At 39.0% G+C, this 23,307-nt stretch overlaps 1 protein-coding gene across 1 annotated transcript in view; it reads right to left on the minus strand.

Annotated features, from left to right (window-relative positions):
- Positions 1 to 22,881, minus strand: part of LOC127417617 (polycomb group RING finger protein 3) — an 81,418-nt gene extending 58,537 nt beyond the window's left edge. Inside the window, exon 1 of the mRNA XM_051657663.1 lies at positions 22,749 to 22,881. The gene's annotated coding sequence lies outside the window, so the exon portion shown is untranslated. The remainder of the gene's footprint in view (positions 1 to 22,748) is intronic.
- Between the last annotated feature and the right edge of the window lie 426 nt (positions 22,882 to 23,307).

Raw genomic sequence — 23,307 nt, forward strand, 5'->3', positions numbered from 1 at the left:
AATAAGATGCGTGGCTTGACTGTCTCAGAAGAGGAGGCAACTGAGACTTGTCCTCCACCACCCGGATTGAGGTGAGTAACCGCGCCACCACGAGGACCTAGTAAGTAGTGGGAATTGGGCATTCCAAATTGGGGAGAAAAAGGGGATAAAAAAAACAAAAACAAACAAACAAAAAGAAAAAAGTAGTTCTACCTCGTGAAATTCTAGCAGTGCAAAGCTTACAAACAGCAACTATGCTGTCATTGTCACCCAATTCAAAGCGATTCCACACAAGAGACATTTTCTTTCAGACACAGCACGAGTTGTAGGCTAATTGTCCGATGTGTTTTTCCACCTCTTTCTTCATTCCTGATCATCAACTGTTTTTAAACAAATGACAAATGTCAGCCGATAATAATGTTTGGCCAAAACATTGGTGCATCTCAAATTGATCTTTCACTAAGCTTCAGCCCCCATGGCTACCGTTGCTCGCTCTAGCTTTGCAGAACTTCCTATTCTGATGAATGAGAGATTACCGTGAACAGTGCAGTTTTTGGCAAAATATTCTAATACGCTGAATAGACAATATTCTTATGTGGGCTGAAATGAAGAGTGACATTGTAAAGCACATTTATCAGATTTTTTTTGCAAAAAGAAATGGATAAATTACATAGTAATTTGATTGAAAATTGTGGAGACTGTGAATCAGAATCGAGGCAAACGATCATCACAGTCTCTTGAAAAGAGAAGTGTCATTTGATTAGTGGTTTAGGTAACATTAGTGCAAGTGAACAGAACTGCTCATAACATCTCATAACTCTTTATTTACTATCGCTTTTACTCAGACCTACATCAATACGTAAATGAATTAATGTCATTAGCTTTAATTCGTCCTTACTAATGTTATACATGTTGTGGCGGGGTGAGCAAGAGACAGATACAGTGGGCGTGGTGTCAAGCCTCGGAGAGGCATTTATTAGAAATAATAATAAGCATGAAATGTTCATAAATGGGAAAAATAGTGTCCAAGGGGGAAAATGGTGATATAGGGCTCCGTTAAGGTCCCCCAAATGTTGCCCCGGCAGGTGCATGGGAATGCTACTTCCTCAACCAGGCCCTACCGTCAGAGTGGGTGTATGGGGGATACCTCTCCGGGCCAGCTTTCCCTCTCGATTGCACCCAGGTGGGAACAGAGAAAAACATAAATTAATATGACAGCCTCAACCAACCGCAGGGTAAATGCTTATTACATGCCACTTATTCTTTGCTGTGGCTGGGAGGCTGTCCTCGTGTTTTATCAGTCCCACTCCAGGCTTTCCATCTAACCGGCGAACAAAAGTAAGAGTGACATCACCGTGTTTAAAAATAAAAAAAATCACCACATCTACATTTATGCATTTAGCAGATGCTTTTATCCAAAGCGACTTACAGTGCACTTATTACAGGGACAATCCACCCGGAGCAACCTGGAGTTAAGTGCCTTGCTCAAGGACACAATGGTGGTGGCTGTGGGGATCGAACCAGCAACCTTATGGTTACCTATGTGCTTTAGCCCACTACGCCACCACCACACTCTGGTGTCTTGTGTGAGGCCCAGTTCATTTCAGTTGGTGATTCTCACTACAATCCCATGAAACATTGCAAAAGACATATTCAAATGAAAAATGATTTAAAGTTGTTTCTTATGAACAGAATCAGTATATTTAAAGTATATTGCAAAAGATATATACAAATAGGCTATATGCAGTTAGTAGTTTGAAAGTGTAGGGATTGAGGGCTCTTTTGGCATGGTCTGTTTGCCATGATTCTCTTATTGGTGGATCGTTTCCCTTCAGGATCATGGGCAGTATAGTTCTTCACCAGGAATTACGCTATTAAAGTTGAAATAACATGGACTGATAGCTTCAGCAGAAGCATATACCATCAAATAACAAACTCAGGTAGGTCTGTCTGTCTTATTACTGTCTGTAATAATCAATTCCCGTATGGGAAAAAAAAAATGAATTTTTCCTGAACCAGACTATTGTGCTTTATTTCCAGTGACATTAACGACAGCAACTGTTGATGGTGCTAAAATGTTAAGCAGAGTTTAGCCATGAGCAGTGGCTCAATATGGCGACGACCAATATGAGTGTTTAATTGCTGTATGACCGAATGCCCCTTAAAGGGACAATTCACCCAAAAATGAAAATGTTCTCATCATTTACTCACCCTCATGCCATCCCAGATGTGTATGATTTTCTGTCTTCAGCAGAACACAAATGAAGATTTTTAGAATAATATTTCAGCTCTGTAGGTCCTTACAATGCAAGTGGATGTGATTAGCACTTTAAAGCTCCTAAAAGCACAGACAATCGTAGTAAAGCAATCCATTCGACTACAGAGGTTAAATTAATGTAATCACTGATATGATCACTTTGGGTGAGAAACAGGTCAATATTTAGGTCCTTTTTACTATAATTGTTTACTTCCGGTCGATTTCCGATGCCTGTCCACAACGGGACTCGGTTCCCTCCGACTCTCGAGCGACATAAGCAAGTTGGCATGTTCAAATGAATGCAAAACCAATTAAGCTTGTAAACAGCATTCTATTGTAAGCAAATCGACCTGCCCTTCCGGTTGTATCACATCAGTTCTCTCGTTAACATGCCAATGTGCTTTTGTCATGCGAGAGACGGAGGGACCTGAGTCCCATGGATTGTATCACCTTAGAAGACATTTAAACTCTGGAGTCTAATGGATTGCTTTACTGCGATTGTCTGTGCTTTTTTGGAGCTTTAAAGTGCTAATCACCATCCATTTGCATTGTACAGACCTACAAAGCTGAAATATTCTTGTAAAAATCTTAATTTGTGTTCAGCAGATGAAAGAAAGTCATAAACATCTGGGATGGTATGAGGGTGAGTAAATAATGAGAGAATTTTCCTTTTTGGGTGAACTATCCCTTTAAGTCTTGCAGCTAAACTTTCCCAACAGGGTGTGTTGCAGGTAATGTTCATTGACTAGCCCTGCTTACCTCAATTGCAAGTGCCTTACTGTAACTGCAGTTTTGGCATGTTATATACCATCAGAATTATTTTCTGTGGTAATCCACATTGTGCTGTTGATAGAGCTTAACTTGTTTTTAGGGATGCACCGATACCACTTTTTCCTCTTCCAATCCGATTCCGATATCGGTAATCTCAGTATCGGCCAATACCGATCCCAAGCTGATTTGCATAATCAGTTTAGAATATCTTTACATTATTGCATGGAACTACTTGGGAGTACTCTTTAATATGTAAAGAAACACAAACCTCTAACTACACCTTATTTCAATATAAATGTATAGCTTATTAAGAAACACTTTATTATTAACTAGTATACTGGATAATGTAGTAACAAAATTAACAGTAATTCCAGTCTTCAAGTCTTCAGTAGAAAAGAAATCAGTGTTTTATTTTTGCCTTTTCATTTTTTTTTTTTTTTTTTTTTTTTTAAATGTTTCAACTTGCATCTGGACTTTAAAGGGTTCAGATCTCTTTTTTTGTTCAATTTAGTTGTAAGACATCAGTTCATTTTTCATTCACACAGTTATTTTTTGGAACCCATTCAACTTAAATATTGTTATAAATTGTAAACAAATACTAATGATGACAATAATAATAATAATAATAATAAATTGTTATTAATATCATTATTATTGACTTTTAATTTTAAAAACAACAGTAATATATTTAAATCGTGCACTTTTCAAACCCTCACGCTTTTATTTTGACATTCAAAACTCTCCAGGAAGTCCTGTATGTGTCTGTTTGTAGGCAATTTCACAGTAGTTTAATTCGCATCTTATTCATATTCTGGTAAAATGCACCTCCGGTGCTGTTCTAAATGCATATTATAAATGAACCGAACTATTGAGCATCTACACCTGAGATGCTGTTCTTGAGTAGCGCTCACATATCGCTCAAATGCGCATACTATATATTTACTTATTAAACACAGCCTTTTGTGATTCACAGAGCTATCACATGTCTTCAAGTGGCTTTGAATAAAATGCACAAGTCATATAAACTGCTTTAATGGTGTTTTTATGGTTCTTTAATGTCATTTTTGGAGCTTGACAGTAACGAACATGACTAACACACAGTATCGGATTTGGATTGGGCTCGTCGGACCGATACCCGATCCATGTATCAGATCGGTGCATCCCTACTTGTTTTGAACCTGGAATACACCTAAGCTCAGGTGGGGATAAATTTGTCTGGTTGCTTCATGAGCAAACAGCTTCAAGCTTTCAATTCTTTCCTCCCACTTTATATTTAAAAGGCATTTTATTGGACTTCCTTTTAAAAATCAGAGGCCAGCAGCTGTTTTAGGTATTTCTGAGCCAACTCATCAAACGTTGACATTTCAGTGCCAAGGTGGGCTATGACACATTGCCAGACACTCACTTTTAAGCTAGCGTTTACTGTTTCTGTGCCTCGGACTACAAAAGGAATAGTGTGCTTGTTGTTTATGTCATTTAGCAGATACTTTCTTATCCAAAGTGGTCTTATCTTGCTATACGTTTACTACAGGGTACTGACCCAGATCTTTTATCACTAAAACACCACCACACAAAAAAATAAAAAATAGGTTCATCAGGCGAGAAGGCATGAATATCCAGTATCTTTTAAATGCCAGCGGTTAACCTCATATAAAATAATTAAATCACACTGTGGCAGCGGGGGCGTGGTCGAGTGCCCATCCGGAGAGAAAGAGGTAAGGGCGCTTACACCTGAGCTAAATTATGTCTAACACCTGTCTCTAATTCCAGTGAGCTTGGGGAGAGCGGCATATAAACAGCCACGCCACCACCAGAAGAGAGAGAGAGAGTCTGGCACGAGAGTCTCACGGTGAAGCTATTGAGTTTGTGACGCTACAGAGTTGTGATAAAGACTTTGTGATGATTAAGAGGCTGTGACTAGAAGCCTGTGACGCTAAAGAGTTTGGGAAGCTGAAGAAGTTACTGTGCCAGTTGTGACTGTGTTGTCCCTAAGTTTGTGATTAAAAGCTCACCTGAGAACTGAACCTTCCTGTCCCAGTGACCTCATTCCCTCACACACACTTAATCTGAGATCATCGGCTTATTTCATGGATTCTTTTAACAAGGCAAGCAATGTTGAGGTCTCTAAAGACCTTTGCCAGTCTTACATGGGCCACAAAAGAAAGCCTTACATTGCCTTGGAACTTCAGTTACTGAATTCCACATCAGCATGTTTGTGTTCCAGAATCTGCAATCAGAACACACAGAAAGACTCTATGTTTGAAGGTTGTCTTCTGGAGATAATGTGCACAAAAGGCACCGCAGTAAAGTGTTTACTCTTGTGTAATTTAGAGACTTTAGCCTATATTCGGAAAGGCAACCAATTTCCTAACTGTACTGGTTTTATGTTGTATTACTCTGCAGTCATTTTCTACACAAATGATAAAATAATTTCTACTGAAATAAATATCTGATGTCCATTTATTTACATATTCTTCTTGGCGTCAAGGTCCAGGTCAACGTTTCTGAGTTTTACCGCTATGACATGCTGACAGTACATTATAACAAAGTCAAGTCAACTTAATTTATAAAGCACATTTAAAAAAAAAAAGTTGAACCAAAGTGCTGTACAATTACATACAAAAGTGTAATAGAGTACACAAATATAAAAAAATAATCAAACAATATAACAACAAAGAGAACTAAACACCAATAAACAATAGGGATGCACCAATCCGATACCTGGATCGGTATCGGCTCCAATACTGAAACTTTTAGACGGATCGGGTATCGGTCCGACGAGCACGATCCAAATCCGATACTGTGTGTTAGTCATGTTCGTTACTGTCAAGCTCAAAAAATGACATAAAGAACCATAAAAACACCATTAAAGCAGTTCATATGACTTGTGCATTTTATTCAAAGCCACTTGAAGACGTGTGATAGCTCTGTGAATCACAAAAGGCTGTGTATAATAAGTAAAAATATAGTATGCGCAACGCCAGCGCATTAGTGAATGGTGCTGCTCTGTTGACACAAACTCACGCATAGGCTGGTGATGCACTCGCGGCTATTTTTAGCCTTCACAGCGGTGTGCGATATTTGAGCACTACTCAAGAACAGCATCTGAGATGTAGATGCTCAATAGTTCGGTTCATTTATAATATGCATTTAGAACAGCACCGGAGGTGCATTTTACCAGAATATGAATAAGAAGCGAATTAAACTACTGTGAAATTGCCTACAAACAGACACATACAGGACTTCCTGGAGAGTTTCAAATGTCAAAATAAAAGCGTGAGGGTTTAAAAAGTGCACGATTTAAATATATTACTGTTGTTTTTAAAATTAAAAGTCAATAATAATGATATTAATAACAATTTATTATTATTATTGTCATCATTATCAAATCAAATCACGACAGTGTCATGACAGTGATGAGACATATACCAATTTACAATAAACTTTAGATTTACACAACACAATTTTAAATCTAATATACACATAATTACACACAACACAATATACAAATAATAACAGAATGTACAGTATACAATACACACAATATAGAATACACATTATACAATAAAAAAATAGTATATATAGTATATATAAAATGTACAGCAGGTTGTACTGTATTGACATTCAGGCTGTCGGTTGATAGTCAGTTGCCAGTGTGTTGTTAAGAGAGAATATAATTTATGATAGTCCAGTGTGAGATAATAAGATTAATAAAGTGCAGTGCTGATGTATATTGATCGTGAGAGATCAAGAGTTCAAAAGTCTGATTGCTTGGGGGAAGAAGCTGTCATGAAGTCAGCTGGTGCGGGTCTTGATGCTGCGATACCGCCTGCCTGATGGTAGCAGTGAGAGCAGCCCATGGCTCGGGTGGCTGGAGTCTCTGATGATCCTCCGAGCTTTTTTCACACACCGCCTGGTATACATGTCCTGGAGGAAGGGAAGCTCACCTCCGATGATGTGTCTGGCAGTTCACGCCACCCTTTGCAGGGCTTTGCGGTTGTGGGCGGTGCTATTGCCATACCAGGCGGAGATGCAGCCAGTGAGGATGCTCTCTACAGTGCTGGTGTAGAAACGTGTGAGGATGTGGCGGTTCATTCCAAACTTCCTCAGCCATCTCAGGAAGAAGAGGCACTGATGAGCCTTCTTCACAACGGCCTCAGTGTGGACAGACCATGTGAGTTCCTCAGTGATGTGGACACCGAGGAACTTGAAGCTGCTGACTCTCTCCACTGGTGCTTCATTGATGGTGATGGGGCTGTGTTCATTTCTCTTCTCCTGAAGTCCACCACAAGCTCCTTTGTCTTGCTGACGTTGAGGGAGAGGTTGTGCTCCTGACACCAGCGTGTCAGAGTGTGCACCTCCTCTCTGTAGGCTGTTTCATCATTGTCAGTGATCAGACCTCCACCGTCGTATCATCAGCAAACTTAATGATGGCATTGGAGCTATGTGTTGCCACACAATCATGTGTGTACAGGGAATACAGTGTTGAGGGTCAGTGATGAGATGTTACTGCCTATTCTAACCACCTGGCGTCTGCTTGACAGGAAGTCCAGGATCCAGCTGCGCAGCAAGCGGTTTAAGCCCAGAGCTTCACATCAAGCTTGGAGGGCACTATGGTGTTGAATGCTGAGCTGCAGTCTACAAACAGCATTCTCACGTAAGTGTTCCTTTTTTCCATGTGGGAGTGAGCAGTGTGTAGTGTAGATGCAATGGCATCATCAGTGGACCACAGACAAGGAGATGGAAAGGTTGAAAATGTCCATAAAAACACCAGCCAGTTGGTTCACGCACGCTCTGATGACGCGGCCCGAAATGCCGTCTGGACCCGCGGCTTTACAGATATTCACCCGTCGGAAGGATCGGGTTACATCCGCTACAGAGACGGAGAGTGAACTAACCTCTGTAGCTTCAGCCGTGAGAGCTCTCTCTGTGAGGGTGGTGTTATTTCCCTCTAAACGAGCATAAAAAGTATTTAGCTCATCCGCAGCGGTGTTCAAGGTGGAGTTTTTATTCCCTTTAAAGTCCATGATGATATTAATTCCCTGCCACATGCTTCTAGAGTTGGTGGTGTTAAACTGTCCTTCAATCTTGTTCCTGTACTGGCATTTTGCTGCTCTGATAGTTTTGCAGAGGGCATAACTGGCTTGTTTATGCTCCTCCGCGTTACCGGAATTAAAAGCGGAGGTCCGCACATCAAGTGCCATGCGAACATCATTATTAATCCAAGGTTTCTGGTTGGGGTAGATCCATATTGTCCTCTACGCACTTTCTGATGAAACACGTTACTCTATAAGCGTAAAGCTCGATGTCGTCATCAGAGCCGGACCAGAACATCTCCCAGTCCGCATGATCAAAACAGTCTTGTAGCGTAGAGTCTGACTGGTCTGACCAGCACTGGATCGTTCTGAGGGTGGGTGCTTCCTGTTTCAGTTTCTGCCTGTAAGTGGGCAGAAGCAGAACAGAAGAGTGGTCCGATTTGCCAAATGGTGGGTGGGGGAGGGATTTGTAGCCATCCCGGAGAGCAGCAATGGTCCAAACACCCGGTCCCCTTGTGTGTTGAAACTGATGTGTTGATAGTATTTCGGTGCTACTGACTTGAAGTTGGCTTTGTTAAAGTCCCCGGTCACAATGAACGCAGCCTCAGGGTTTGTGGTTTCCTGCTTGCTTATACTCCCATACAGTACCTTTGAGTGCCCGGTCTGTGTCGTCTTGTGGCAGGATGTACACAGCTGTGTATTTGTTTACAATTTATAACAATATTTAAGTTGAATGGGTTCCAAAAAATAACTGTGTGAATGAAAAGTGGACTGATGTCTTACAACTAAATTGAACAAAAAAGAGATCTGAACCATTTAAAGTCCAGATGCAAGATGAAACATAAAAAAAAAAAAAGAAAAAAAAAAAAAGAAAAGAAAAAGGCAAAAATAAAACACTGATTTCTTTTCTACTGAAGACTTGAAGTCTGGAATTACTGTTAATTTTGTTACTACATTATCCAGTATACTAGTTAATAATAAAGTGTTTCTTAATAAGCTATACATTTATATTGAAATAATGTGTAGTTAGAGGTTTGTGTTTCTTTACATATTAAAGAGTACTCCCAATTAGTTCCATGCAATAATGTAAAGATATTCTAAACTGATTATGCAAAAAAACAACACTGGTATCGGCTTGGGATCGGTATCGGCCGATACTGAGATTTCCGATATCGGAATCGGAAGACAAAAAGTGGTATTGGTGCAAACAACATGTAACCTTGACATTAAATAGTATCAAAAGATACAGAGTAAATATAGGTTTTAAGAGAAGATTTAAAAATGGCTAAAGATGGGGCAGACCTTACGTGTGAAGGGAGACTGTTCCAGAGTTTGAGGGTGACAACAGAGAAGGCTCGATCTCCCTTAGACTTGCAACGACAGCAGGGAACTGATAAAAGAAGTTGCATACAAGATCTAAGCATTCTAGGAGGCAAATATGGGTGCAGAAGGTCAGTAATATATTGAGGAGCCTGACCAGACAGGGCCTTGTACACATAGATAAGAATTTTCAAATCAATTCCAGCATTGACAGGAAGCCAATGAAGAGCAGCCAATACAGGGGTAATGTGATCCCTCCCTTTTTGAAGTCCCAGTTAAAAATCGAGCTGCGGCATTTTGTAAACAAGATAAAGCAGACTGAGGCAGACCAGCATACAGAGAGTTACAATAATCCAGCCATGAAGTAATAAGAGCATGGATCACAGTTTCAAGGTCTTAGCAATAGACCTCAATTGAAAGAAACGTCACTTAGTAATGGCACTTATCTGTTTGTCAAACAGTAATTATTTGTCAAAAATGACCCCATGATGTTTGAAATGCATATGTATATTGGAGGAGAGCAGACCTAACTGGGCTTCAATGACAGATTAAGTCCTGGCAGAGCCTAAAATCAATATTTCAGTTCTGCTTTCATTTAATTGCAAGAAATGATTCGCCATCCAGCCTTTAATTTCCTCAAAACACATAAGAAGAGAATCAACAGTGCAGCTGCTATCAGGCCTAAATGGTAAATAGAATTGTGAGTCATCTGCGTAACAGTGATAGGAGACATTATATTTTTGAAAAATGGAGCGCAGGGGAAGCATATTGAGAGTGAACAATAATGTTCCCAGAACAGAACCCTGGGGCACACCGCAAGATAGGGGAGCTGTTGTAGAGGAAAAAATTACCTATATATACGGAAAAAGTTATCTCTCTCAGATAGCAAGCAAACAACTGCAGAGCCAGACCCTGAATACCCACCATACACTCCAACCAGTTTAAAAGTATTTTGTGATCAGTCGTGTCAAATGTTGCGCTCATATCCAATAAAATCAAAACAGCACTTGACAGTGCCCTTCAGAAGAGCAGATTCAGTAGGTTCTAAAACCAGACTGGTACTTATCAAAGACATTAAAAGTATTCAAGTATGAGTATAACTGTGAATAAACAATTTTCTCCAAAAGCTTTGAGATGAATGGCAACTTGGAGATAGGCCTGTAAGTGGTATATACAGTGGGAACAAGGTGCATTTTTTTAAGCAGAGGCTGGACAATTGCATGTTTAAAACTAGCTGGAACTACCCCATTTGCTAGAGAGCTGTTAATAATTACAGTCACATAAGAGCTCATCGTTTCAAAGACATCTTTGAAAAGACAAGCAGGCAGTATATCCATTTTACAACTTGAACACTTCATCTTAGAAACTAAATCGACAAGTTGAGCTGAAGAGACTGGTTGATAGCAAGTTAGAGAGCTGAGTGGCTGGAATACCAGTGGTGAACAGAAATTAGCATTCCAGCGGTGAACAGAAATTTGCATTTTCTGAGATTAATTTAAAGAGGAAATTTGATTTGGCCATTTTCACTGATTTTTGGTAGTTATTAAAGCAAGTCCTTAAAATGTCATATGAAACCTGGAGTTTGTCTTTCTTTCACTTCTGCTCAGCCTTTCTGCACTCTTGTCTGAGAGTGCGGGTGTAGTCATGTAACCAAGGCTGGATGGCACCTCTGCCCTTAACTTTCCTGGCCTTAACAGGAGCAACAAAATCTAAGGCAGAAGAACATGATTTATTAAAAACTTCAACCAGCTCCTCAGTATCCAGTCCAGTGAATAGAGAGTCTGAGAAATGGGCCTGATAATAGTCTGTAAATTGACTAGCAGTAGAGGAATGAATGCCCCAAGGGTAATATGAGAAGTGTGAGATAGTGGGTGGAGGACCTGAACTGACAAAATCAAATACAATTAAATAGTGGTCAGAAATACCAACATCAAAAATCTTTAGATTGGTTAAAGAAAAACCATAAGACAAAACCAAATCAAGTGTGTGACCCAAGTTATGAGTTGGACCAGAGACAGATTGTAAAAAATAAAAGGATTCAAAAAGGCATAAAAATTCCTTCACCAGAGGTTTGGATGGACAACAAAGGTAGATGTTAAAAATCACAGAGAATCAGCAGTCTATCACTACGAGATACTACATCAGAGAGAAAATTAGAAAATTGACGGATGAAGTCCTTGTTATATTTTGGAGGTCTGTACCCCTGATGTCAATCTTTAATAATTGTACCTCAAAATTCGAGAACATGTCCGTTGGCAGAATTTTACATCTACATTGTTTTTAAAAAGTGGCAACGCCATGTCCAGATGTCCTTGGAGAACTAAAGAATACACAGTCCATGGGAGAAAGTTCTCCGAGAGCAATGAAGTCACCAGGGCTGAGCCAAGTCTCCGTCACACATAAAAAGTCTAAAGAATACGACATAAAAAAGTCATTTAGAACAAAGGATTTATTCAATAGCGACCTTGCATTTACTAGGGCCATCTTTATGGTAGTAGGCTCCATAGAGTAGAGTCCATGGTAGAAATAGGAGTAGAATGCTTCAGCATGCAGAGATTATCAGGATTAACACCCTGATTATCCACATCCCAGGCAGGGGGATGGTGAACTGAAGACCACATCAACGGTATGCGGGAATCATCAGAGGAGACATCCAACACAAGCTGATTCGAATGATGACGAATTCCTCTGTGGACATACCGTGGCCGGTGTGTGATTCCCAGGGTGGCACATTGATTGTAGATTCCCGCAGAGAGCCGATATGTGGCGTTCAAGCGATGTAAGTCCATGTATGAATAATTAAAAACCATATTGAGAAGATTAGAGCCTGAATCCGTAACAGAGCCGCGTATTTCCAGCTGCAGATAGCGTAGATGAATAATAAAAATCTAGAAGACCAGAGCGAACCACCAAAAATAATCCATCATTACCGGCCCTTCAACCAGACCCCGAAATTCAGTCCACTTAAGCCCACACACCCCAGTGCTGTCAAAGTAGCGGTCAAGCAGCCTGCCAAAGGCAGCTCATAACTGAACCACCAAACGGCCAGCGACAAGTGGGGAAATGTACATTCACTCACTGGAGTCGGTGTAATGTACTGGGGCTGCGAGGGCTCCAAGTAGGCTGGTAGAGGTTTTGCACAGATGGAAACACAGTTTAGTTCAGAAGTTAAGTAAATCCCAAACAATGGAACAGTTCACCATCCATGAGCAGATTGAAACTTATTATCACGAGCGGTCGTCCCAATAAAAGAGAAAATAGCCCATATCAGAGCTTAAAATCCAATTTTGAAAAGACCGGTGAGCAGCGGCAGCCAAACACGCCAGTGTTCAGCAACAGAAAACTTATTTTACTCAGAAAGTAATATACCTTACTAAAAAAATACTGTGGTGGTACCATGGTTCAGTGATGGTATAAGATGGTAATAACATGCTACTGTGATTCCACAGTACTGTATAATTACCATATTCATATACCTTGGTTTTTACATATACATGTACGTACAAATTAGGCCAAGCGACTCGTGCGTCATATGATTAACAGATCAAAATTTAAGTCGTTATTCACTCTCAAATCAAATCATCAATAAACTCATGCATATTTGAATCCAAATCAAATATGGCGACTAGGGCTGTGCAATTAATTGCAATCGCAATTAAATCGCCATATGAGCACATGCAATTTCTCACCTGCAGCAAGCTGTTTTTTTGTTTTTTTTACTCAGAATTCTACAATGTTTAATTATTCTGACTTATAATCATCTTGCACACTGACGGGATCTCGCTAATTAGGATGCAGTGCACAAAAAAAGTTTATGTTATAGTTTTGGGAGTTACCATCATGGTGAAGAGTTGAGCTGGAGCCTAGGTTCAGGACCAAGACAATTTAAGTATCATACAAACTGCTTTATCCATTGAGAAACTGCTGTGCTAAGTTAGTATACAGGGTATTTCCTGTGTCAAAAACGGTTTTCGGTGGTGGCTGACGTACACAATCATCACAATAGTTTTTTTTTTTTTTCACATAATTGCAATTAATATTTAAGAGATGCTGTAGCATTTCATATTTGTAATATATTTTAATTATTTTTTATCATCTGAGCATCTAGAAACTTCTGAATTCAACAGAGTTTTTTGTACTTCAAGGGGCTGTGGGAAATCAAACTAACTTAACACCTTATTTCTATAGGGCTCGAAATAATATTAATGAGTAAACCACTTTACTGATTTGGGACTGTTCTTCTGTAGTAAAAATGTTTGTTTCCAACTCCATAACAGATATTGCTAGTCTCTTAATGATTTAGGAATCATTTTGATTATAGGAATCAGGGCAGGTGCTTTCTCTTTCCCTCATCAATGCTGTTTAGAATGTCAGTGTTGTCTTGCCGTCGAAACGGTTGAATTGCTCCATAGTGCTTTAAAATAGGGATGGGCATTCATCAACAATTTGGTATTCGAATATTTAAGCTCATAAAAAACAAATATTTGAATATTCTATTATTTAAATGAAGAATAATTAATGAGAAAGAAAAGTTATAAAATTGTTTTTTTAGTCATAAAGGTTGCATCACCATTAAAAACAAGCTTCTAATTATATCCAAAACAAGCTTATATTATGTCCCGTTTTTTTATTATTATTTTATTTTTTTTATACTTAAACAAGCAATGCGTGAAAACAAAAAAGTATAGAATAAAAGCATTTAAGCTCATGCAACGCGAAGAAAAAGAAACCGCTAAGGAAGTAGACTAACACAGTTAACGTACAGGATGAATATAAACACTTGACATATAATAGTTATGTTTATATTGTATCTCATGTTTTTGTTGAGAAAAACAAGCATGTCCATGTGCTCAGTAAACTATACTCATTTGTAAACCCCAGTTTAAATGATGGAATGTCCCTTACCTCAACTAGCAAAGTCTTTCTCGGATGCCATGTTTGTTGTTTACAGAAGCGTTGCGGGGATTACATTGCTACGGGGACGCTGCTTTCTGACGAGCTGCACGAGTAAAGTGTACACCGTTATCCAGTACATTTAAACAGGAACCCAGCTTTCTCGCAGTAAGCCACATTCTCACAATAACCCGCTTTTTTGGTGTCCATCTAAACGTACTGACAGAACAGTTTGTTCATCAAATGTGATCAACTTGTGTCCACACTCAACAGCGCCACCCAGTGCATTCTGTTATAACTGCCAGTTTTAGTTTGTGCGTTCAGGATTTAACATGCATCTCACTGTATATATGGCATGCAAAGCAAAACTTTGCGAAATTCGAATAGTATTTTTACTATTTGAATAATTATTGTAGAACAAATACTCAAGTATTCGACTACTCATGCACATCCCTTCTTTAAAATAGAAAATTCTCATGCATAAGGTTTGGCATGATATTGTGGGAAGCCCAGTTTAATCGTGCATGTGATCCGCTCTGCGCTATCCTGTTACTGGAGCTTGCATATAAAGGGAAGCCTGGTTGACTCGCGTGCACCTGCATGCTCCTATATACAGTAGCAGGATAGAGCAGAGTGGATCACTTTCACTAGAGATTCTCGTTGGATCATGCATCACGCATGCAATACCAGTTTTCAATCACCCCGCGCACATACGCGTATCATATGAGAAGCATATTTAGCGCTTATAATGCGCCGAAAGCAAGATGAATATCATAGGATCCATGCTGGAAAAACCCTGGTAAAGTAACCAAGTTGAACTTAGTACTTCTTCCCACTGGCATGAATTTGGCATGCTAAGATTTCCTGTCACTAGCCAGCATATCACTAAAATAGTTTCATTTTAGTTATTTTGACATGTTAAATTTGGATGGGTTTACTTAATTCAGTGAGGTTTCCTTTAAGTTGAAATTGCATGGTAATTTTAATTTAAGAATACTCATTTTAAACAAGTGGAACCACTGACTATGTTTGAATCAAGTTCAGAATTATTTTTTGAGTGTATTTCAAATAAATTTTAAGTTTAAATTGACTAATTGACTTTATGGTATCATAACAGGCCTTTGGCCAGGCCATATAATCGGTTGAAATTTGGCTATTTTGAGATGATCTGCAAAGACCGATAACCATGACCTCCTGGACGATTAAAGGAAAAGTCCACCCAAAAAATAAAAAATAAATAAATAAATAAAATGCTCATGTCATTCAAAACCCATATGACTTTCAGAGACTTCTAGGATATTTTAATGAAGACCCCCCTTGTAATACTATGGCAGGGGATACTGCCTCACTGTAGATTAAATTGACCAAAAAGTGTCATTAAAGTAGTCCATGCAACTAGGGCTGGGCGACAGGACAACGTAATCTGATATTGACAATATCTAACCTGATGCGATTGCAACACTCATTGACAGACGATGATCGACAACATTGGGATATTACAAAACCATAGAGCTGGGAAGTCGCCAAATATATTAAATAGCAGCACAGGGTATGAAATTAGCATCCTTAAAATGCAGGTAGCAGCTGATGCGTATGTCTGATTTGCTGTTTGTTCAGAGGCATGCAGAAGGAGTGTGTCTCGTTGAACACAAGCATGTACCTAAAGAGTTCTCACACTTACTTTTCTTTTCCAGTCGTCTGAAAACTTTGTGCAAGAATAGTGTCGTCTATGAGACTGCTGCAAATGACCTCAGACTATCTCTGGAGATGCTCGAAGTTTAGTTCGCTTTAGTTCCAAGGAGCAGATCTTTGATATTCGTGATATTTGTAATTAACATGCATTGTGAACGCAACTCTGTAGGTTCACTTTATAAATAGACTATACATGTGTGATTAAATCATAAACTAATCTAAAAACATGTCCACCTTGAAACTAAAATGGATTTATATTTCAATTATTAATATTATCATAAACATTACTATTATGTTTACATTTATTATTATCTTTAGATATATGTACTAGTCATTCCCATCTGTTGTCATAAACTAACACATGCAGGATGGAAAACGGAAGGGTGGTTATATAAGATTTTTTTACAATACAATTTTTTTTATTGCTTTTTCATTTCATTTAAAGTGCATTTTAAATTGAGAAATATCTTGGGTTTTAGTTTTTCGTTTAAACAAATAAATCTTATGTTTCAAATCAAAATCAATAAAGCAAGAATATTCACCGCTCTATCAGCAGGGGGGCTGACGATGTAATTAAATATTGTGAACATATTTCTTTGATATCGCCCAACCCTACAATGCATTATATTCCGGTCTTCCGAAGGCATTTGATTTTGGTGAGAAACAACCCGAAAATTAAGTAATTTTCCTAGCAAAAATCTTGATGTCCGTTGTATGATTGTGAGTGGTATGAGAGAAGCTCATTCACAGCTAAATGCATGTTCACACAAGAACTTGTGTTATTTTAGGCGCTAAAAAATGCAAGTTCTCATGTGAACAAATCAGCATCTGCCATTGAAAACCTAATTTCTGCACTATACTTGGCAAAAGAAAAAAAAACTGAAACTTTATGCATCAACCAAGCCTTGATACATCTCATTAGAAAAAAAAAAAAGGCCTCAAGTGTGAAGCTGAAGAGACGATTAAAGCAAGCTGAAGTTTGAAAGATTTTCACAGTTTATGAAGTTAGAGCTGAATCACACAAAACCTCAAAGAATTTGCATTTGAGTTATCACACTCATACACACACTTATAACTCAAGGATTCTCTTTAATTTAAGGGCTTCAATTAAATCTACATCAAATCTTTGATCAAACCTTCATTATTCCATACGTAAACCAACATCTCAGCAAAACCAGGGTCTCATTTCACCAGTAAAATCTTAAATTTAGTTTTTGTTTTTTTTTATGTGAGATAACGTCACATCAGCTGGAATAACTGCCTACATTGCTTGATGCCAGACCGCAGGCTTGACCTGTTTCACAACTCGCTTTTCTGGCTTTGCACTAAAAAAAAAATGGACAAACTGAAAGGCATTGTTTTCACTGAAAACCATTATGCTGTTGCTAGCATGTTAGAGGGCTGCGCAATTGCCGCAAGCCACATGTTTAAGCCAGTCCTACAAAAAGGCATATCAGACATTTAATTAACACTATAAACAACATGTTATATACTGGTAATGACATATTTAGAATTCATTTAGGCCATCATCACACATGCAAAGTTCTGACACAAGGCATGACATTGACAAAGCAATCAGCCTAATCATAAAAGAGCCATCATCTGACTGTTTGACTCAAGTTAATATCTGTTACAACGATTAATTGTTTTCTTCATGTGAAATGAGTTGCAGTGTAAAACACCTCAATGTGCAACACTGTAAATAGCATGACATGAAGGTGGTGCCATCAGACTAACGTCACAGTTTTCCAGAGTATAAAGTTATGGAGAGGGTTTTCAAAGGTCTCAAATTTTGGTGGAGCAAAACGCTGTTTCAGTGACAATGAGAGGCATAAATGTAGCAAAATCAAGAGAAACAATTAAGACACCGGCACACTCACAACAAAGTACTTCTTAGTTCTTCACTCAGAGCCAAAAAAAGTTTGAAAAAGCTGAGCAACGACATACTTTTTGCAAACATTCAGACACTGGCCACACCGGTGGGGGAGGCGTTTAGAGAGGTACAAGACGCTTAAGACAACATTTAAAACATCAACTAATATGACATTATAATGTGTTATCAATGACTCATGTCTCATTCTAAAGTACAATTCACACAAGATCAGTGAAAGAACCCAAAGTATACTTCGGTCAAAAAGGACACGTCACGGGGGCCTGGGTAGCTCAGCGAGTAAAGACGCTGACTACCACACCTGGAGTCACAAGTTCAAATCCAGGGCATGCTGAGTGACTCCAGCCAGGCTTCCTAAGCAACCAATTGGCCCGGTTGCTAGGATGGGTAGTCACGTTGGGTTAACCTACCCGTGGTCGCTATAATGTGGTTCTCGCTCTCGGTGGGGTGCATGGTGAGTTGAGCGTGGATGCCGCGGAGAACAGCGTGAAGCCTCCACACGCGCTATGTCTCCACGGTAACGCGCTCAACAAGCCACATGACAAGATGCGCGGATTGACTGTCTCAGACGCGGAGGCAACTGAGATTCGTCCTCTGCCACCCAGATTGAGGCAAGTCACTATGCCACCACGAGGACTTAGAGTGCATTGGGAATTGGGCATGCCAAATTGGGGAGAAAAAAGAAAAAAAAGGGACTCGTCATCAGCAGAGTGCACGAACACTGAAGGTGCGCAGTCCAATTTTTCTAACCTCATGTCTTTGAATGCACATGGAATTATTTGCAATAATTAGTGTGTCCACAAGGTAGCAAAACTCACATTTGAGCCGTTGTTGTCACGAAGACGTGCTAGAAGATGATTTAATCGCCGTTAAACAACAGGAGACGAAGGTAAAAACATCAACAGTGGATGTGCACGTCAAAAGCGCGTGTTTGAGGAGGTCAGGAGATACCTGTAATTGTTTAACTCGAGTCTAAAGGACTATACAGACATCTTTATAGGTCTGAACTCCTGAAGAGAAATAGTCTGGTGTCTCGTACAGTCGTAGCGTGCATGCGCCAACCACCTGTGTATGCGCCTCCATCAAACGGAGTATACTTTTGACAGGCTCGTGTTCGACTGTACGCAAATGCTGAGTGTTCGCATCAAAATCTAAGTATAGTCTACTTTGGGCTTAAAGCAGCATATCAAACAACAGAGTGAAAAGGCACTTAAGAGTATTTGAGTAGATTTGATTCCTTTAGTAGACTAATTAAACAACCAAAAAAATTAAAAGAAAATAGTATGACATCCCCTTGCAAGAAATCTAGAGTTCTGGCAAACTAGCCGCAAACTGGCCACAAATTAGCTGCAGATTTACCACTCATTATTTTCACATGTAAATGAGCTTGTGATTTGCCGCAAATGCTTGCCAGAAGTTTGCAGCTCTTCCCCTCTAGTGGTACCTGCAGCAAACCTTTGGCCATAATGGACAATTTGCCTAAAGTTTGCCATGAACTCTCGATTTTTGTATACTGTATGATCTTGGGCAATGTCTCAACGCAAACAATTGTACAGATTGAGGTAAACTTGTTCCAGCTCACTAATAAATCTGCACGTCTGTGTTCATGTTGACTGATCTTACCTGACTAAACAACATAACCTGAAATAACTGCCAGACTCAAAGTAGGTGGAGCTCCAGGTCACACCTACCTATGATGTGGACCAATAGCAGTAAAGCGGTTTTCATACTGGGCACTTTTGCTGTGATCCGAATGCCCCAGTTCACGAAACAGCTTTCATATTACCAATTTTTCATGTGAATCGTAATCCGTTTCAGACTAAACCGAAGTTTTCCTGAAAGTTCACACTAGCGAGCTTTTACGAACCACCGAAACGTACTCAAAAACACTGGTTTTGGCCAGACTTTGTTCTTAATGATGTCACACTTGTTCTTTCTACAATTTCATAATAAGTTTATAGGGGCCTTTAGTGTGGATTAGGGCTGGGCGAAATGTAAAAATATGTTTGCGATAATTGCCTTAAAAAAAAAAATCGCGATATCTGATTACATCGTCAACCCCCCTGCCGAGGGTCAGTTAATTTTTTTTTTGCTTATTAATTTTGCTTTAAAAATGTAATTCATTTATTGAAACACGAAAAACAAAGACATTTCCAAATTGCATTTTAAACTAAATGAAAAAAGCAATAAAACAACAAAGTGACAAAAAAATTGTATTTAACCACCTCCCCAAATGCCAAACATTTACCGTTTCAACCGTTTTTACCAATGGCTCCATTTGCATCACGGAATCAGCAATGCATGCCAACCGCGAGGTAATAAAGAGTATTAAACTCACAGCACCTCCCGAAATGATCTGAGATAATTTGCAGCATTCTCATAGACAATATTATTCTTGCAAACGGTTTTCAGACAAATGAAACAAAGAAAAAAAGAGTGAAAACTCTTTACATGTGCTTGTTCCACGAGACAGGCTTGTGCTGTACACCTCTGAACAAACAGCGAATCAGACACAAGCATTGACGGATTTTCTTTTGTCTGTTCTTAAAAATATAATAAATGAGCAAAATTACCCGCGCATGAAATACATTTGGATGAGGAGCTTGCGAACTGGTTTCAGCCTCGTCGCATTTTGCAGGTGGCGGGTGCTAGTTTCACACTCTGGCCACTGTTTAATATATCTGGTGGCTTCCCAGATCCATGGTTTTGCCATTTCCCGATATTGTCGATCATCATCTGTTCGCATTCAGCATCGGGATCTTTGTAAGACATTGTCGATATCCGACTGCATCGTCACATCGCCCAGCCCTGTGGATGTGGCCAATACTGTGAAAATGACTAATCTAGTGAAAGACTTGGAAGCAGGGAGGCACCAAAATTTCGGCCACCGAAAATTTGCATCCTAAAATGTCATAATATGCCATTTTGGCTTTCGGTCTAAGAGAAAAAAGGTAGAAAATCTTAGTTTAACTTTAAACAGAAATTGTTGCTTTAAAATCTGACAACAGAAATATTGACATACATGGGTGGAGAAAAAAAAAACAGCATCCATGTAAAACAATTGTGTATTAATTACATTTAATGTAAATGCTGGCTGATGATGGATGATATAGCCTCATGATGGTAAAATTTTTATTAACTTTATTAAAAGTTACTTTGAGTTAAGTTGTTTGAGCATAGATGTTATGTAATTGTCAACATAATACAGAAATATAATATAATACAATAACATAAATATTTTTGGTTAACTTATTCCAATCAAACTCTAATTTAAAATAATCATTTTAGTTTTTTGGCCCATTCTAAATAATGCTTTCTTAAAGTAGTGTTGCACCAAAATGAATTTTTTTTTGCCAAAATTCTAATTTAAGCAGTAAGGGTTTGCATTTTTTGCCACTGTTCTCCAGTGAAAGTGTGTGTATGCAGGGTGGCACGATTTGGGGCACCTTTCTGCCATCGAAAGCCAGGGACGGGGCGGCAAAATTCAGGACACCTTTCTCCCATTGCGATCTTGCGAGCTCTGTGAAATACATTTGGATCAGGTACCCTGCCGTGCTGCCCTAAGCGCCTGCCTATATTGCCTATGCCAGGATCAGCAACTGGTATGAATTTATAGATGTCATGGAGTTACTCAGATGCACAGGTAAATGTCTACATTACAGATGTGTAATTTCCAAGTATTAGTACAATGAATTGTTTTTTTTTTAAAGAAACTTAAAAATAAATAGAAATAAATATTTTCTCTAACACTTATATAAAAATGTAAATATAAAAAATAAAAATATGTTTTCTCCAACACATAAAAATATGCTGCTAAAAATAAAATGCTTGTTTTTGTGTGGCAGGGCAAGTAAACGTCTTCTGAACTACAAGTCCAATCAGGCCAGTACAAAAAAAACAAAAAAAAACCTTACAGTTAAGTCATGTATAATATACTTTATATTAACAATAGTGTTCCAGATCAACATATTATTTACTTGGATAAGCCAAGGATGTCAAATTGTTCATTAGAAATACAGACCACAAATTTTTGATACTTTCACTGCTGATTCTTCTGAGTTCCAGCGAGCCATCTCAGCAAAAACCAGATCACTGTAGATACCAACAACTGTACTGATCTAACCACTCAATATGATCATCATGTAGGGCCAGAGATCCCAGGGGGAGTCAAGAGGGACACGTCCCCCCCAACTTTGGGCCAACGCTGAATTGTCTACACTCCAAATCAATATTGTAAAGACAATATCCTGTTTGTCATGGCTGGTGCCCCTCAAACACCTCCAAACACCCGTTATATTTCACCCATTAAGCATAATGCACTAGTGCATTAAAGAGTAATGCATTTCTCAATGCACATGAAGTAAGACTTGTTGCCAGCTCTTGCTCCTGTCTGGGGTGCAGGTTTGCACATGCTTGCTTGCATGCAGGCACCCAATCACCCTCTGGGCTTTCACTTTTTCTCTGGCCCTAATTTCATCTTAGTCTGCATTCAAACATCCCAGATCATCACACCCCAACTTACAAAACCCAGTGGGGCAAATGATTATGAGATGGGCAGGAAGCTTTCAAGAACATTCCAGGCAGGAGGAAGCAGAGGAGAGCTGAGCTGACCAACACCACAACTGTAATTAGACACAGGCGTGCATGCTTGCTTATGAAACTCCAGCTACACTAAATTGCACTTTTAACCTTTTTATAAAAAGATGACACACAGCATACACAGTTATGCACACACATACAGCACGACCACACATACACCAGCAGCACGTATAGCCATGCAGAGCTGCTATCAAGCGGAAAAACACACCGAGAATAAATGAAAACTCTCCGATCGCCGTCCGACAGCAAGGTTGGAAGACGCGCTCGTTCAATGATCTGCGGGAATCGGCTTAAGTTTAAAGGAACAAACCTGTTTGTTGGTGGAGCGGTCCGCTGGATATTGGGTTGAATTCGAGTTAAATCCACTGTCAGTAAAACAAAGAGGCGAAAATATCCGGCTACTGCCGAAACAGGCCGAACCAGCGCACAGAGGCGCCCTGCTGCGCATGCGCATAACGGTTGAATGGGAGGAGGGGTGAACGGGAGTGGAGATTACAACCATTGTGTGTTGTGTTTCATTCGACCACGTGAGCAACGTAGGGGAACATTAATCATACTTGAATGATGACTTTTCAGATGCTTATACATAAAGCCTTCAGATGTGATCGAGTTTAAAAATAAATTACATTTATTTATTGAGATGAATGAAAATTAATGAATACAAATTAATACACATAAACCTACAATGGAAATACAATAATAGTATATTTTAGTTCAGCACATTTTTTTGAAAGACATATTTTATAAATATTAAATATTTTCTTCTTTTTTCAAATATTTCAATCTAACCCTTACAGGGATCATAGCCTATATTTGACATATGCTATTTATGTTATATTTATATTATAAATATATTTATATTATATAAT

Source organism: Myxocyprinus asiaticus, chromosome 27, assembly GCF_019703515.2.
Source record: "Myxocyprinus asiaticus isolate MX2 ecotype Aquarium Trade chromosome 27, UBuf_Myxa_2, whole genome shotgun sequence".
Lineage (NCBI taxonomy): Eukaryota > Metazoa > Chordata > Actinopteri > Cypriniformes > Catostomidae > Myxocyprinus > Myxocyprinus asiaticus.